Source organism: Lampris incognitus, chromosome 18, assembly GCF_029633865.1.
Source record: "Lampris incognitus isolate fLamInc1 chromosome 18, fLamInc1.hap2, whole genome shotgun sequence".
Classification (NCBI taxonomy): Eukaryota; Metazoa; Chordata; class Actinopteri; order Lampriformes; family Lampridae; genus Lampris; species Lampris incognitus.
The window spans coordinates 3,834,066-3,851,441 of NC_079228.1; the positions used below are offsets into that span (position 1 = coordinate 3,834,066).

The 17,376-nt window shown below is 46.9% G+C and overlaps 5 non-coding genes and 4 pseudogenes across 5 annotated transcripts; all 9 read right to left on the reverse strand.

Moving 5' to 3' along the window:
* Positions 1–317: 317 nt before the first annotated feature.
* On the reverse strand, positions 318–437 carry LOC130129205 (5S ribosomal RNA). The gene has a single exon (XR_008811986.1). It is a non-coding gene; the product is annotated as a 5S ribosomal RNA (ribosomal RNA).
* A 702-nt stretch (positions 438–1,139) lies between these two features.
* Positions 1,140–1,259, reverse strand: LOC130129206 (5S ribosomal RNA). Its single transcript, XR_008811987.1, has one exon. It is a non-coding gene; the product is annotated as a 5S ribosomal RNA (ribosomal RNA).
* A 702-nt stretch (positions 1,260–1,961) lies between these two features.
* On the reverse strand, positions 1,962–2,071 carry LOC130129322 (5S ribosomal RNA; annotated as a pseudogene).
* A 702-nt stretch (positions 2,072–2,773) lies between these two features.
* Positions 2,774–2,893, reverse strand: LOC130129208 (5S ribosomal RNA). Its single transcript, XR_008811989.1, has one exon. It is a non-coding gene; the product is annotated as a 5S ribosomal RNA (ribosomal RNA).
* Positions 2,894–4,545: 1,652 nt separating this feature from the next.
* Positions 4,546–4,665, reverse strand: LOC130129410 (5S ribosomal RNA). The gene has a single exon (XR_008812017.1). It is a non-coding gene; the product is annotated as a 5S ribosomal RNA (ribosomal RNA).
* A 702-nt stretch (positions 4,666–5,367) lies between these two features.
* LOC130129207 (5S ribosomal RNA) lies at positions 5,368–5,487 on the reverse strand. Its single transcript, XR_008811988.1, has one exon. It is a non-coding gene; the product is annotated as a 5S ribosomal RNA (ribosomal RNA).
* A 702-nt stretch (positions 5,488–6,189) lies between these two features.
* Positions 6,190–6,309, reverse strand: LOC130129256 (5S ribosomal RNA; annotated as a pseudogene).
* Positions 6,310–13,711: 7,402 nt separating this feature from the next.
* On the reverse strand, positions 13,712–13,821 carry LOC130129353 (5S ribosomal RNA; annotated as a pseudogene).
* A 699-nt stretch (positions 13,822–14,520) lies between these two features.
* Positions 14,521–14,640, reverse strand: LOC130129265 (5S ribosomal RNA; annotated as a pseudogene).
* Between the last annotated feature and the right edge of the window lie 2,736 nt (positions 14,641–17,376).

Sequence of the window (17,376 nt, forward strand, 5' to 3'; positions counted from 1 at the left end):
TCAAGGCAAGTCCAGGGAGAGAGGCTGTGACAGGGGGGGTCAGCAGGTGTCAGGGGCAAACGCTTTGATGTCAAGGGCGAGAGGCTGTGACCGCGAACGCTTTGATGTCGAGGGCGAGAGGCTGTGACCGCGAACGCTTTGATGTCGAGGGCGAGAGGCTGTGACATAAAGCTAACTAAGATACAGCCATTGAGAAGACTTTTTACTGGTTTCTGACCCGAATGTTTGTCTGGTTTCACCTATACGTCAGATTTTTCAATTGGAATTCAGTAAAAGAAAATCAAAGTACTTTGAGATGATCGTAGGGCGGAATAAAAGGCTTACAGCACCTGGTATTCCCAGGCGGTCTCCCATCCAGGTACTAACCAGGCCCGACCTTACTTTAGCTTCCGAGATCGGACGAGATCGGGCGATATCAGGCTGGTATGGCCGTAAGCCGTCAAGCTTGAGTCTTGCAGCTTTTTCATAGATGAGTTGGCCGCCGACCTTCTTGTTTCTGTTGTCAGCTTGTTTCACCACTTTCATCTTATGACAAACTCCATCACATCCTATCGCTTTTGCTGTCCAAGAAGTCACGTTTGTAATGTAAAAATATGACTTAAAGTGTCACGTATCAGGAACGAACCCAAAAGCAGACGGGACAACCAGGTAAGGGAGAATCAAGTCGTTATTGAAGTAACCGATCTCACGGGTAGAGCTGGAGTCGGCTCAGTGGCAGGTAGGCAAGCAGGCAGGCAAGCAGGCAGAAGTCCATGAAAGGCGACGTTCCAGCCAAGACTGGACCACAGTGGAGGCTTTTTAAGGGTGATGATCGCGTTGATGTCAAGGGCGAGAGGCTGTGACAGCGAACGCTTAGATGTCAAGGCAATTCCAGGGAGAGAGGCTGTGACAGGGGGGGTCAGCAGGTGTCAGGGGCAAACGCTTTGATGTCAAGGGCGAGAGGCTGTGACCGCGAACGCTTTGATGTCGAGGGCGAGAGGCTGTGACATAAAGCTAACTAAGATACAGCCATTGAGAAGACTTTTTACTGGTTTCTGACCCAAATGTTTGTCTGGTTTCACCTATACGTCAGATTTTTCAATTGGAATTCAGTAAAAGAAAATCAAAGTACTTTGAGATGATCGTAGGGCGGAATAAAAGGCTTACAGCACCTGGTATTCCCAGGCGGTCTCCCATCCAGGTACTAACCAGGCCCGACCTTACTTTAGCTTCCGAGATCGGACGAGATCGGGCGATATCAGGCTGGTATGGCCGTAAGCCGTCAAGCTTGAGTCTTGCAGCTTTTTCATAGATGAGTTGGCCGCCGACCTTCTTGTTTCTGTTGTCAGCTTGTTTCACCACTTTCATCTTATGACAAACTCCATCACATCCTATCGCTTTTGCTGTCCAAGAAGTCACGTTTGTAATGTAAAAATATGACTTAAAGTGTCACGTATCAGGAACGAACCCAAAAGCAGACGGGACAACCAGGTAAGGGAGAATCAAGTCGTTATTGAAGTAACCGATCTCACGGGTAGAGCTGGAGTCGGCTCAGTGGCAGGTAGGCAAGCAGGCAGGCAAGCAGGCAGAAGTCCATGAAAGGCGACGTTCCAGCCAAGACTGGACCACAGTGGAGGCTTTTTAAGGGTGATGATCGCGTTAATGTCAAGGGCGAGAGGCTGTGACAGCGAACGCTTAGATGTCAAGGCAATTCCAGGGAGAGAGGCTGTGACAGGGGGGGTCAGCAGGTGTCAGGGGCAAACGCTTTGATGTCAAGGGCGAGAGGCTGTGACCGCGAACGCTTTGATGTCGAGGGCGAGAGGCTGTGACATAAAGCTAACTAAGATACAGCCATTGAGAAGACTTTTTACTGGTTTCTGACCCAAATGTTTGTCTGGTTTCACCTATACGTCAGATTTTTCAATTGGAATTCAGTAAAAGAAAATCAAAGTACTTTGAGATGATCGTAGGGCGGAATAAAAGGCTTACAGCACCTGGTATTCCCAGGCGGTCTCCCATCCAGGTACTAACCAGGCCCGACCTTACTTTAGCTTCCGAGATCGGGCGATTTTAGGCTGGTATGGCCGTAAGCCGTCAAGCTTGAGTCTTGCAGCTTTTTCATAGATGAGTTGGCCGCCGACCTTCTTGTTTCTGTTGTCAGCTTGTTTCACCACTTTCATCTTATGACAAACTCCATCACATCCTATCGCTTTTTCTGTCCAAGAAGTCACGTTTGTAATGTAAAAATATGACTTAAAGTGTCACGTATCAGGAACGAACCCAAAAGCAGACGGGACAACCAGGTAAGGGAGAATCAAGTCGTTATTGAAGAAACCGATCTCACGGGTAGAGCAGGAGTCGGCTCAGTGGCAGGTAGGCAAGCAGGCAGGCAAGCAGGCAGAAGTCCATGAAAGGCGACGTTCCAGCCAAGACTCGACCACAGTGGAGGCTTTTTAAGGGTGATGATCGCGTTGATGTCAAGGGCGAGAGGCTGTGACAGCGAACGCTTAGATGTCAAGGCAAGTCCAGGGAGAGAGGCTGTGACAGGGGGGGTCAGCAGGTGTCAGGGGCAAACGCTTTGATGTCAAGGGCGAGAGGCTGTGACCGCGAACGCTTTGATGTCGAGGGCGAGAGGCTGTGACATAAAGCTAACTAAGATACAGCCATTGAGAAGACTTTTTACTGGTTTCTGACCCAAATGTTTGTCTGGTTTCACCTATACGTCAGATTTTTCAATTGGAATTCCGTAAAAGAAAATCAAAGTACTTTGAGATGATCGTAGGGCGGAATAAAAGGCTTACAGCACCAGGTATTCCCAGGCGGTCTCCCATCCAGGTACTAACCAGGCCCGACCTTACTTTAGCTTCCGAGATCGGACGAGATCGGGCGATATCAGGCTGGTATGGCCGTAAGCCGTCAAGCTTGAGTCTTGCAGCTTTTTCATAGATGAGTTGGCCGCCGACCTTCTTGTTTCTGTTGTCAGCTTGTTTCACCACTTTCATCTTATGACAAACTCCATCACATCCTATCGCTTTTGCTGTCCAAGAAGTCACGTTTGTAATGTAAAAATATGACTTAAAGTGTCACGTATCAGGAGCGAACCCAAAAGCAGACGGCACAACCAGGTAAGGGAAGAATCAACTTTTTATTGAAGTAACCGATCTCACGGGTAGAGCAGGAGTCGGCTCAGTGGCAGGTAGGCAAGCAGGCAGGCAAGCAGGCAGAAGTCCATGAAAGGCGACGTTCCAGCCAAGACTGGACCATAGTGGAGGCTTTTTAAGGGTGATGATCGCGTTGATGTCAAGGGCGAGAGGCTGTGACAGCGAACGCTTAGATGTCAAGGCAAGTCCAGGGAGAGAGGCTGTGACAGGGGGGGTCAGCAGGTGTCAGGGGCAAACGCTTTGATGTCAAGGGCGAGAGGCTGTGACCGCGAACGCTTTGATGTCGAGGGCGAGAGGCTGTGACATAAAGCTAACTAAGATACAGCCATTGAGAAGACTTTTTACTGGTTTCTGACCCAAATGTTTGTCTGGTTTCACCTATACGTCAGATTTTTCAATTGGAATTCCGTAAAAGAAAATCAAAGTACTTTGAGATGATCGTAGGGCGGAATAAAAGGCTTACAGCACCTGGTATTCCCAGGCGGTCTCCCATCCAGGTACTAACCAGGCCCGACCTTACTTTAGCTTCCGAGATCGGACGATATCAGGCTGTTATGGCCGTAAGCCGTCAAGCTTGAGTCTTGCAGCTTTTTCATAGATGAGTTGGCCGCCGACCTTCTTGTTTCTGTTGTCAGCTTGTTTCACCACTTTCATCTTATGACAAACTCCATCACATCCTATCGCTTTTGCTGTCCAAGAAGTCACGTTTGTAATGTAAAAATATGACTTAAAGTGTCACGTATCAGGAGCGAACCCAAAAGCAGACGGCACAACCAGGTAAGGGAAGAATCAACTTTTTATTGAAGAAACCGATCTCACGGGTAGAGCAGGAGTCGGCTCAGTGGCAGGTAGGCAAGCAGGCAGGCAGGCAGAAGTCCATGAAAGGCGACGTTCCAGCCAAGACTGGACCACAGTGGAGGCTTTTTAAGGGTGATGATCGCGTTGATGTCAAGGGAGAGCGGCTGACTGCTTTGATGGCCAGCTGGTGTCAGGGGCGAGAGGCTGTGACAGCGAACGCTTTGATGTCAAGGCAAGTCCAAGGAGAGAGGCTATGACATGGGGGGTCGTCAGGGGCAAACGCTTTGATGCCGAGGGCGAGAGGCTGTGACCGCGAACGCTTTGATGTCAAGGCAAGTCCAGGGAGAGAGGCTGTGACAGAGGGGGTCAGCAGGTGTCAGGGGCAAACGCTTTGATGTCAAGGGCGAGAGGCTGTGACCGCGATCGCTTTGATGTCGAGGGCGAGAGGCTGTGACATAAAGCTAACTAAGATACAGCCATTGAGAAGACTTTTTACTGGTTTCTGACCCAAATGTTTGTCTGGTTTCACCTATACGTCAGATTTGTCAATTGGAATTCAGTAAAAGAAAATCAAAGTACTTTGAGATGATCGTAGGGCGGAATAAAAGGCTTACAGCACCTGGTATTCCCAGGCGGTCTCCCATCCAGGTACTAACCGGGCCCGACCTTGCTTTAGCTTCCGAGATCGGACGAGATCGGGCGTTATCAGGCTGGTATGGCCGTAAGCCGTCGAGCTTGAGTCTTGCAGCTTTTTCATAGATGAGTTGGCCGCCGACCTTCTTCTTTCTGTTGGCAGCTTGTTTCCCCACTTTCATCTTATGACAAACTCCATCACATCCTATCGCTTTTGCTGTCCAAGGAGTCACGTTTGTAATTTAAAAATATGACTTAAAGTGTCACGTATCAGGAACGAACCCAAAAGCAGACGGGACAACCAGGTAAGGGAGAATCAAGTCGTTATTGAAGTAACCGATCTCACGGGTAGAGCAGGAGTCGGCTCAGTGGCAGGTAGGCAAGCAGGCAGGCAAGCAGGCAGAAGTCCATGAAAGGCGACGTTCCAGCCAAGACTCGACCACAGTGGAGGCTTTTTAAGGGTGATGATCGCGTTGATGTCAAGGGCGAGAGGCTGTGACAGCGAACGCTTAGATGTCAAGGCAAGTCCAGAGAGAGAGGCTGTGACAGGGGGGGTCAGCAGGTGTCAGGGGCAAACGCTTTGATGTCAAGGGCGAGAGGCTGTGACCGCGAACGCTTTGATGTCGAGGGCGAGAGGCTGTGACATAAAGCTAACTAAGGTACAGCCATTGAGAAGACTTTTTACTGGTTTCTGACCCGAATGTTTGTCTGGTTTCACCTATACGTCAGATTTTTCAATTGGAATTCAGTACAAGAAAATCAAAGAACTTTGAGATGATCGTAGGGCGGAATAAAAGGCTTACAGCACCTGGTATTCCCAGGCGGTCTCCCATCCAGGTACTAACCAGGCCCGACCTTACTTTAGCTTCCGAGATCGGACGAGATCGGGCGATATCAGGCTGGTATGGCCGTAAGCCGTCAAGCTTGAGTCTTGCAGCTTTTTCATAGATGAGTTGGCCGCCGACCTTCTTGTTTCTGTTGTCAGCTTGTTTCACCACTTTCATCTTATGACAAACTCCATCACATCCTATCGCTTTTGCTGTCCAAGAAGTCACGTTTGTAATGTAAAAATATGACTTAAAGTGTCACGTATCAGGAACGAACCCAAAAGCAGACGGGACAACCAGGTAAGGGAGAATCAAGTCGTTATTGAAGTAACCGATCTCACGGGTAGAGCTGGAGTCGGCTCAGTGGCAGGTAGGCAAGCAGGCAGGCAAGCAGGCAGAAGTCCATGAAAGGCGACGTTCCAGCCAAGACTGGACCACAGTGGAGGCTTTTTAAGGGTGATGATCGCGTTAATGTCAAGGGCGAGAGGCTGTGACAGCGAACGCTTAGATGTCAAGGCAATTCCAGGGAGAGAGGCTGTGACAGGGGGGGTCAGCAGGTGTCAGGGGCAAACGCTTTGATGTCAAGGGCGAGAGGCTGTGACCGCGAACGCTTTGATGTCGAGGGCGAGAGGCTGTGACATAAAGCTAACTAAGATACAGCCATTGAGAAGACTTTTTACTGGTTTCTGACCCAAATGTTTGTCTGGTTTCACCTATACGTCAGATTTTTCAATTGGAATTCAGTAAAAGAAAATCAAAGTACTTTGAGATGATCGTAGGGCGGAATAAAAGGCTTACAGCACCTGGTATTCCCAGGCGGTCTCCCATCCAGGTACTAACCAGGCACGACCTTACTTTAGCTTCCGAGATCGGACGAGATCGGGCGATTTTAGGCTGGTATGGCCGTAAGCCGTCAAGCTTGAGTCTTGCAGCTTTTTCATAGATGAGTTGGCCGCCGACCTTCTTGTTTCTGTTGTCAGCTTGTTTCACCACTTTCATCTTATGACAAACTCCATCACATCCTATCGCTTTTGCTGTCCAAGAAGTCACGTTTGTAATGTAAAAATATGACTTAAAGTGTCACGTATCAGGAACGAACCCAAAAGCAGACGGGACAACCAGGTAAGGGAGAATCAAGTCGTTATTGAAGAAACCGATCTCACGGGTAGAGCAGGAGTCGGCTCAGTGGCAGGTAGGCAAGCAGGCAGGCAAGCAGGCAGAAGTCCATGAAAGGCGACGTTCCAGCCAAGACTCGACCACAGTGGAGGCTTTTTAAGGGTGATGATCGCGTTGATGTCAAGGGCGAGAGGCTGTGACAGCGAACGCTTAGATGTCAAGGCAAGTCCAGGGAGAGAGGCTGTGACAGGGGGGGTCAGCAGGTGTCAGGGGCAAACGCTTTGATGTCAAGGGCGAGAGGCTGTGACCGCGAACGCTTTGATGTCGAGGGCGAGAGGCTGTGACATAAAGCTAACTAAGATACAGCCATTGAGAAGACTTTTTACTGGTTTCTGACCCAAATGTTTGTCTGGTTTCACCTATACGTCAGATTTTTCAATTGGAATTCCGTAAAAGAAAATCAAAGTACTTTGAGATGATCGTAGGGCGGAATAAAAGGCTTACAGCACCTGGTATTCCCAGGCGGTCTCCCATCCAGGTACTAACCAGGCCCGACCTTACTTTAGCTTCCGAGATCGGACGAGATCGGGCGATATTTTTTTTTTTTTTGTCTTTTATTATGAAAATATATTTTTGGGAACAAAAATACATTTTTGATTGCATGTATTGTCCATCAATTCCACATTGTTACATTTGTTTTACACTTTGTTTCGCTTACACAAGATAGTATCCGTCTCTCTTTATACATAAAATAAAGCCATGCTTTCCAAATCATCAACTTAAATCAGCGCTTTGGAATCAGAACAGAAAATGAAACAAATCAGCCCTTTTGAACAAACCTTAGACTGTGTTTTTAAAAGAAAGTGACATTAAAACACCACTTTGAGATTTTAAATGACACACATTCCACATTAAACAGAATGATCCCATCCTCCCCTTAACTTCAATAAAACATAACAGAGAAAGTTAAAAGAAAACCGTAACGCGTCTTTTACTCTGTTTATATTTACACTTCCAATAATCATCATTTTCCGTTCACATCATTTCAGACTTTTTCCTCCCCTCCCTCCCTCCCTCACCAGTTCCACACAATCTCCCCCCTCCTGTTGAGGGAGAGGAGATGGCTGTCTCTGATGAAGAGCCGGGTGAAGTCCGCATCGCCGTGCGTCAGTCTGTAATGTGTTTGTTTTTTGACCATGTTTTTGAAAATGTTCCAAACCGGGATGATTCTGCGTTCAAAGTGCGCAATGTTCCGACGTGATTTGACGGCCCACCGGGCGTGACTTAAGAGGAATTTGCACAGCGCTGCGTTCTTCACCCTGCTCTTCTCCCACACTCCAAACACAAAGAATACATCCCACGAATCCCCGCTGTCCCAAATTAATCCCAGTTTGTTGACTAAGCACTTTTTCAGGGTTTCAAAGAAGCTCGCCAGCTCCGAGCAGTGGCGGTACATGTGCAATAGTGTTTCAGGCAGCAGGCCACAGACGTCGCACTCCCTGCCGACCCCCTTGTCAAACTGGTGCAGAATAACGTTAGTGAACACTTTGTTGTGTCGGATTTTGTAGTCGTTGTCTTCTGCCTCAATGCTGTTCCCTCTCACCCTCCATTGTCCCCAGATTTGTCCCACATTCAAATTGGGCATAACTTTGCCCCAGAACGGCAGAGAGGTCGGACGTTGCGACGCCTGTGCCAGAAACTTTCCATAGATCTGTTTGCTTGTCAACCTGTGTATACTCCTCCACTCTCCTCCTTGCTCCACCAACATGGCTGGGAGCTTCCCCTCTCTGTTCTGTACCACTCTCCGCTCTATGGTTGTCCGCCATTCTTTTGGGATGCTTTCCTTTAAGTCGTTATAATAGCTTGTTGTCTCCGTAATTTTGGCCTCATAGTTTATCTCCTTTATACTGTCATATATGGCTTGGGGGGGGAGAAAACCCGGCATCAGTTCATACATGACGTCCTTCAACTGGACCAAACCTGCTGTTAACATGTCATTATTACATAGAAGCTTACCTGTCTTTTGAATTTTCTTATTTAGAAAGATTGGCATTTCTCTGATGACGTTTACCGAGTCACATGCATAGTCTATATGCTTTAGAAATTCCGCGTGAGCGGACAGGACTTCTCTATAGAAACCTGGAAGCCCCGCCATCATCGGTCGCTTTAGTTGCATCAGCAGCACAAAATCGCCTATGTGAAATACCTTGTTTATGAAGTAAGCCATCAGGCTTTTCCAGCCGTGGGCTGTGGAGTCACACAGATATTTTTGCACAGTTTTGATCCTGAACGCCCTTTTTTTGCTTTCTATATCTACTAATTGAAGTCCTCCCTCTCTGTACTTACTTATTAATGTTTTTCGTGCTATTTTACTTACTTTTGCCCTCCACAAAAAATTGGTTATAATTTCATTTATTCTGTTTAATACCCATAAGGGTAGTTCTATAACTGCTAATGTATAGTTTAGTTTTGACAATATTAAGTTGTTTAGAACCACTACTCTACCTTTGAGTTTTAGGTCTCTCAGTTTCCAATAATTTAGACATTTTTCTATTTTACTAATAATTTCCGTCCATGACAGATCACGAGCTGCCACTACATCTTTACCGATGTAGGTACCTAGAATTTTTATATGCTTGCTTTGTATTTTAAAAGGTGTGGTCTCCTGCTGAGGCTCAGCCATGTTAATGAACATGATTTCTGACTTACCTACATTTATGCGGGAGCCAGAGGCTCGACCGTACATGTTTATTACTGCCATTGCTCTCTCTATGCTTGCCATGTCCTTTACTGTTAGGGTGGTGTCATCAGCAAATTGCTGGACGACACAGGATCCTCCCCCTGGTAACTCAATACCTCTAATACCCTTGTCTTGTTTTAATAGAATTCCTAGTGGCTCTGCTATTACTGTGTACAGGATTGAGGATAGTGGACAGCCTTGTCTGACCGACCTTTCCAGAGGAAACGCATCAGTGGTTGCACCGTTGCATTTGACCTTACCTGTAGCTTTGCTATATAATAATTTTACCCAAGTTAGAAATCTGTCTCCAAAACCTACCTTCTCCAGTACATTAAACATAAATTGATGCTCTACTCGGTCAACGGCTTTATTGAAGTCAATGGCCAGAAGGACACCTGCTTGATCTGTCTCTTTTAAATACTCCACCACATCTCTTATGGTGCGTACTGTGTCAGTGACTTCTCTCCCTGGCACACTATAAGCCTGGGTGGCTTCTATTATTGTATGTAATATTTGTTTGACTCTGTTTGCCAATATTTTCATTAGTATTTTGTAGTCATTGTTCAACAGAGTAATGGGCCTATAATTTGTTAGTTTATTCTTCTCCCCTTTCTTAAAAATTAAAGTGATCAAGCCTAGAGTCATTGACTCCGGTACCTTCTGTTCTTTTTCCATTGTTTTATACAATTTCAGTAGTGTTGGTTTGAGCGTGTTGCAGAAAGCTTTATAGAAGTTTGCCGTCAACCCATCACTACCTGGGCTTTTATTTGACATCATTTGATTTATTGCACACTCTATATCTTCCTCAGTTATTTCCTGTTCACACGCTGATTTATCCTCATCATTTAATTTAGCAGTCATCTCTTCCAATATGTCATTTGTAGCTTGTATGTCTGAACTCTCAGTTTTAAACAAGTCACTATAAAAAGTTTGTACTGTTTCCAGAATGTCTACGAAATTGGTCACTACTTTACCTTCTTTATTTTTGATTTCTTGCAAATAACACTGATTTTGTTTCCTTTTTTCCAAGTTGAGGAAAAAAGCTGTACTTTTCTCCCCTTCTACTGCATATTGAGCACGGCTCCTCACTATAGCACCTTCACATTTTATCCTTTCAATTTCATTTATTTCATTTTGAATATTCACAAGCCTTTCAACATTGACAACCGGTTGTGCATTTAATTTAGCAATTGTATTTCTTAATGATCTTTCTTTTTCTCTAGTTTTAAAGTTCAATCTTTTCGCAAACTGAATACTTTTTTGTTTAATTCTCACTTTTAATTTCTCCCACCCCTCTATGATATTTTCCCCAAACTCAGGCTGTGAACATTCAAATGAGATCAATTTAGAGATGCATTCAACATAATCCCTTCTGTTCAGCAGGCTAGCATTAAGGTGCCACACGCCTCCCCCCCCTCCCCCTCCTTTTACCCCCCATTCCCACACGCAGGATGGCATGATCACTAATGAAATTTAAACAATAGCGCACAGTATCGAAAAGGTCGATCTGCGGTTTCTTGACTAAACAAAAATCAATCCGACTTTGCCGTACAGTGTCCATTTGTGGCTGTACTCTCGAGTACTCTCGTGTTATGGGATTTCTGGTTCTCCATAAATCACAGAAATTATTCTTGGCCATAAACAGATTCAGGGCCGCTCTAGAACAGTCGTGTTTATAGCTACCGTTATCGCTAATGTCAAGCCTGCTCATCTTGACATTGAAATCCCCAACTATGATGTCACAGTCTTTAGCTATGATATTCAATTCTCGAAAGAAAGAAGACCTGTCCCCCTCGTGGTTGGGCGCATAAATGTTCAGTAATTTGTAGACAGTGTCTTCAAAAACAAAGCCCACTTTAACCCACCTCCCCCCAATGTCTTTGTCTATTAGAGTGGCATCAGCCTCAATGTGGCTACTCACCATGATGCTTACTCCTCGTGCCCGCTGAGTCCCATGGCTTGAAAAGTAGGATCCAGGCCACCTTTTCTTGCACTGAGTTTCACAGTCAGTGTCCCAGTGGGTTTCTTGGAGACAGATTATTTCTGCATCACACATTTTTACGACTTTAGTGAACTTGTCCATGTCACGTAGTCCACGTACGTTGAATGATGCTATTTTGACCATGGTGAGTGGGAAAGACAGAGAAAAATAATCCCCAAACAAAAAACATGATGCACACCCTTTTCAGTCCATTATTATTTACCCCTCTTAGTCTTGCCCTTTCTGCTTGTTCCCTCTTCCCTCCCCTTACTAACTCCATCCCATTCCGAAGCCTTAGGGTTCGGCTGTCGTCTCTCACTCCCCTGCCCGTGTAGAGGCCCTCTCTGCCCCGGCTGCCCGCAAGGCAAGGACGCAAGGCTGGCCGAACTGCCCTCCCTCTGGTTGCTGCGGCTCCTGTCCCCTGATGTTGTTACAGCCTGACCCCTCAGCGACCCGTGCGCCAGAGTGGAGACGCTCGTCGGCATCCTCCCCACCCTCTCAGAGGCCGCAGTCAAACCGCCGCTTCCTCTTTTCTCCTCCTCTTCCTCCTCGACCTCGCTCTCCTCCTCCATCTCATGGCGTGCAGCTGACTGGGGCCCCTCTGCTTCGCCATCAGTCGCAATGCCATCAGGATGATTTCCTGTCTCCGTCTCTTCTGCCCCGTCCTCCACTCCCTCGCCGGTGTCCCTCTCTGTCTCCTCTTTGGGATCTGCTCCAGGCATGGCTGCGCATTCTCGTGCGTAGTGTCCGATCTCCCCGCACTTGAAGCACTTGAACTCCGGGCACTCCCGTAGGATGTGTCCGGGCTGGAGGCACAGCCTGCAAACTTTAGATTGATTATCGTGCAGCACTCTGAAGTATTCAATCCCTTCCAGCGTCTCAAATTTGGTGCTGTAAGGTAAAGAGGAGACATTTTCATTGAAACGGACTTTGAGGAATCTCGTCCCGTCAAAAACGTCCGTCCCGGCCCACTTCCTCCGCTTGATAGGAGACACCGGCTCCACGCCCCACTGCTCCAGTTTAGTAACAATTTGATTGTCTGTGACATACAGGGGAAGGTTCAAAAAGGAGACGATCCTGGTGTCCCTCGTAACTTCCGATGCCACCACTCTGGAGTTTCTAATCTTGAAGCCGTCCAGCAGTCTTGTTTTCCCTTTCGGGTTACTCATCGTGAGCTCCCATCGTTTGTCGCTTTTCGACCTGCAGCCCAATACTCTCCCACACGTGTTGTCAACCGCACGCAGAAGCTCCATCATGGAGATTTTGTCTTCTCCCTCCACGTCCACATTAACCACCAGGTCTCTGTCCATCTCTCTCCCTTCCCCCTCCCTCCCCGCCGCTTCCGCTGCGACCGCCGTCTCTTTCACCAACCCCATTGCTGTGGCCCCTCCACCTCGTCTCTCTTTTCGTTTCTCCGCTCGACTCTCCACCACCACAAATTCTCCTCTCTCCCCCTTCTCCATCACGCTTTCTGCCTCAGTCGGATTCGCGTCCTGCTGGGGCTTCTTTGTTTCCGCCGCTATACCTCCATTTTGTTTGTCCGTCTGCCCGTCGTCGTAAGTCTTGTCCGGTCCGAGTGTCCTTGCCGTCTGTGCCATTTTCGTGCTTCTAAAGCCACAAAAGTTTCCCCCGTGCAGCAGAAAGCTGCTGGGGGGGAGTTAGAAACGTGATTTTCAGAGACTGCTCTCGTTTCCCCGTCGATTTAATGTCTTTTTCGTCCGCTCCGCCGCCACCACGCCAACCCGGAAGTTATCAGGCTGGTATGGCCGTAAGCCGTCGAGCTTGAGTCTTGCAGCTTTTTCATAGATGATTTGGCCGCCGACCTTCTTCTTTCTGTTGGCAGCTTGTTTCCCCACTTTCATCTTATGACAAACTCCATCACATCCTATCGCTTTTGCTGTCCAAGGAGTCACGTTTGTAATTTAAAAATATGACTTAAAGTGTCACGTATCAGGAACGAACCCAAAATCAGACGGGACAACCAGGTAAGGGAGAATCAAGTCGTTATTGAAGTAACCGATCTCACGGGTAGAGCAGGAGTCGGCTCAGTGGCAGGTAGGCAAGCAGGCAGGCAAGCAGGCAGAAGTCCATGAAAGGCGACGTTCCAGCCAAGACTGGACCATAGTGGAGGCTTTTTAAGGGTGATGATCGCGTTGATGTCAAGGGCGAGAGGCTGTGACAGCGAACGCTTAGATGTCAAGGCAAGTCCAGGGAGAGAGGCTGTGACAGGGGGGGTCAGCAGGTGTCAGGGGCAAACGCTTTGATGTCAAGGGCGAGAGGCTGTGACCGCGAACGCTTTGATGTCGAGGGCGAGAGGCTGTGACATAAAGCTAACTAAGATACAGCCATTGAGAAGACTTTTTACTGGTTTCTGACCCAAATGTTTGTCTGGTTTCACCTATACGTCAGATTTTTCAATTGGAATTCAGTAAAAGAAAATCAAAGTACTTTGAGATGATCGTAGGGCGGAATAAAAGGCTTACAGCACCTGGTATTCCCAGGCGGTCTCCCATCCAGGTACTAACCAGGCCCGACCTTACTTTAGCTTCCGAGATCGGGCGATATCAGGCTGGTATGGCCGTAAGCCGTCAAGCTTGAGTCTTGCAGCTTTTTCATAGATGAGTTGGCCGCCGACCTTCTTGTTTCTGTTGTCAGCTTGTTTCACCACTTTCATCTTATGACAAACTCCATCACATCCTATCGCTTTTGCTGTCCAAGAAGTCACGTTTGTAATGTAAAAATATGACTTAAAGTGTCACGTATCAGGAGCGAACCCAAAAGCAGACGGCACAACCAGGTAAGGGAAGAATCAACTTTTTATTGAAGTAACCGATCTCACGGGTAGAGCAGGAGTCGGCTCAGTGGCAGGTAGGCAAGCAGGCAGGCAGGCAGAAGTCCATGAAAGGCGACGTTCCAGCCAAGACTGGACCATAGTGGAGGCTTTTTAAGGGTGATGATCGCGTTGATGTCAAGGGCGAGAGGCTGTGACAGCGAACGCTTAGTTGTCAAGGCAAGTCCAGGGAGAGAGGCTCTGACAGGGGGGGTCAGCAGGTGTCAGGGGCAAACGCTTTGATGTCAAGGGCGAGAGGCTGTGACCGCGAACGCTTTGATGTCGAGGGCGAGAGGCTGTGACATAAAGCTAACTAAGATACAGAAATTGAGAAGACTTTTTACTGGTTTCTGACCCAAATGTTTGTCTGGTTTCACCTATACGTCAGATTTTTCAATTGGAATTCAGTAAAAGAAAATCAAAGTACTTTGAGATGATCGTAGGGCGGAATAAAAGGCTTACAGCACCTGGTATTCCCAGGCGGTCTCCCATCCAGGTACTAACCAGGCCGGACCTTACTTTAGCTTCCGAGATCGGACGAGATCGGGCGTTATCAGGCTGGTATGGCCGTAAGCCGTCAAGCTTGAGTCTTGCAGCTTTTTCATAGATGAGTTGGCCGCCGAACTTCTTCTTTCTGTTGGCAGCTTGTTTCCCCAATTTGATCTTATGACAAACTCCATCACATCCTATCGCTTTTGCTGTCCAAGGAGTCACGTTTGTAATTTAAAAATATGACTTAAAGTGTAACGTATCAGGAAGGAACCCAAAAGCAGACGGGACAACCAGGTAAGGGAGAATCAAGTCTTTATTGAAGTAACCGATCTCACGGGTAGAGCAGGAGTCGGCTCAGTGGCAGGTAGGCAAGCAGGCAGGCAGGCAGGCAGGCAGAAGTCCATGAAAGGCGACGTTCCAGCCAAGACTGGACCACAGTGGAGGCTTTTTAAGGGTGATGATCGCGTTGATGTCAAGGACGAGAGGCTGTGACAGCGAACGCTTTGATGTCAAGGCAAGTCCAGGGAGAGAGGCTGTGACAGGGGGGGTCAGCAGGTGTCAGGAGCAAACGCTTTGATGTCAAGGGCGAGAGGCTGTGACCGCGAACGCTTTGATGTCGAAGAAGAGAGGCTGTGACATAAAGCTAACTAAGATACAGCCATTGAGAAGACTTTTTACTGGTTTTTGACCCAAATGTTTGTCTGGTTTTACCTATACGTCACACTTTTCAATTGGAATTCAGTAAAAGAAAATCGACGCACTTTGAGATGATCGTAGAGCGGAATAAAAGGCTTACAGCACCTGGTATTCCCAGGCGGTCTCCCATCCAGGTACTAACCAGGCCCGACCCTGCTTTAGCTTCCGAGATCGGACGAGATCGGGCGTTATTTTTTTTTTTTTTTTTTTGTCTTTTATTATGAAAATATATTTTTGGGAACAAAAATACATTTTTGATTGCATGTATTGTCCATCAATTCCACATTGTTACATTTGTTTTACACTTTGTTTCGCTTACACAAGATAGTATCCGTCTCTCTTTATACATAAAATAAAGCCATGCTTTCCAAATCATCAACTTAAATCAGCGCTTTGGAATCAGAACAGAAAATGAAACAAATCAGCCCTTTTGAACAAACCTTAGACTGTGTTTTTAAAAGAAAGTGACATTAAAACACCACTTTGAGATTTTAAATGACACACATTCCACATTAAACAGAATGATCCCATCCTCCCCTTAACTTCAATAAAACATAACAGAGAAAGTTCAAAGAAAACCGTAACGCGTCTTTAACTCTGTTTATATTTACACTTCCAATAATCATCATTTTCCGTTCACATCATTTCAGACTTTTTCCTCCCCTCCCTCCCTCCCTCCCTCACCAGTTCCACACAATCTCCCCCCTCCTGTTGAGGGAGAGGAGATGGCTGTCTCTGATGAAGAGCCGGGTGAAGTCCGCATCGCCGTGCGTCAGTCTGTAATGTGTTTGTTTTTTGACCATGTTTTTGAAAATGTTCCAAACCGGGATGATTCTGCGTTCAAAGTGCGCAATGTTCCGACGTGATTTGACGGCCCACCGGGCGTGACTTAAGAGGAATTTGCACAGCGCTGCGTTCTTCACCCTGCTCTTCTCCCACACTCCAAACACAAAGAATACATCCCACGAATCCCCGCTGTCCCAAATTAATCCCAGTTTGTTGACTAAGCACTTTTTCAGGGTTTCAAAGAAGCTCGCCAGCTCCGAGCAGTGGCGGTACATGTGCAATAGTGTTTCAGGCAGCAGGCCACAGACGTCGCACTCCCTGCCGACCCCCTTGTCAAATTGGTGCAGAATAACGTTAGTGAACACTTTGTTGTGTCGGATTTTGTAGTCGTTGTCTTCTGCCTCAATGCTGTTCCCTCTCACCCTCCATTGTCCCCAGATTTGTCCCACATTCAAATTGGGCATAACTTTGCCCCAGAACGGCAGAGAGGTCGGACGTTGCGACGCCTGTGCCAGAAACTTTCCATAGATCTGTTTGCTTGTCAACCTGTGTATACTCCTCCACTCTCCTCCTTGCTCCACCAACATGGCTGGGAGCTTCCCCTCTCTGTTCTGTACCACTCTCCGCTCTATGGTTGTCCGCCATTCTTTTGGGATGCTTTCCTTTAAGTCGTTATAATAGCTTGTTGTCTCCGTAATTTTGGCCTCATAGTTTATCTCCTTTATACTGTCATATATGGCTTGGGGGGGGGAGAAAACCCGGCATCAGTTCATACATGACGTCCTTCAACTGGACCAAACCTGCTGTTAACATGTCATTATTACATAGAAGCTTACCTGTCTTTTGAATTTTCTTATTTAGAAAGATTGGCATTTCTCTGATGACGTTTACCGAGTCACATGCATAGTCTATATGCTTTAGAAATTCCGCGTGAGCGGACAGGACTTCTCTATAGAAACCTGGAAGCCCCGCCATCATCGGTCGCTTTAGTTGCATCAGCAGCACAAAATCGCCTATGTGAAATACCTTGTTTATGAAGTAAGCCATCAGGCTTTTCCAGCCGTGGGCTGTGGAGTCACACAGATATTTTTGCACAGTTTTGATCCTGAACGCCCTTTTTTTGCTTTCTATATCTACTAATTGAAGTCCTCCCTCTCTGTACTTACTTATTAATGTTTTTCGTGCTATTTTACTTACTTTTGCCCTCCACAAAAAATTGGTTGTAATTTCATTTATTCTGTTTAATACCCATAAGGGTAGTTCTATAACTGCTAATGTATAGTTTAGTTTTGACAATATTAAGTTGTTTAGAACCACTACTCTACCTTTGAGTTTTA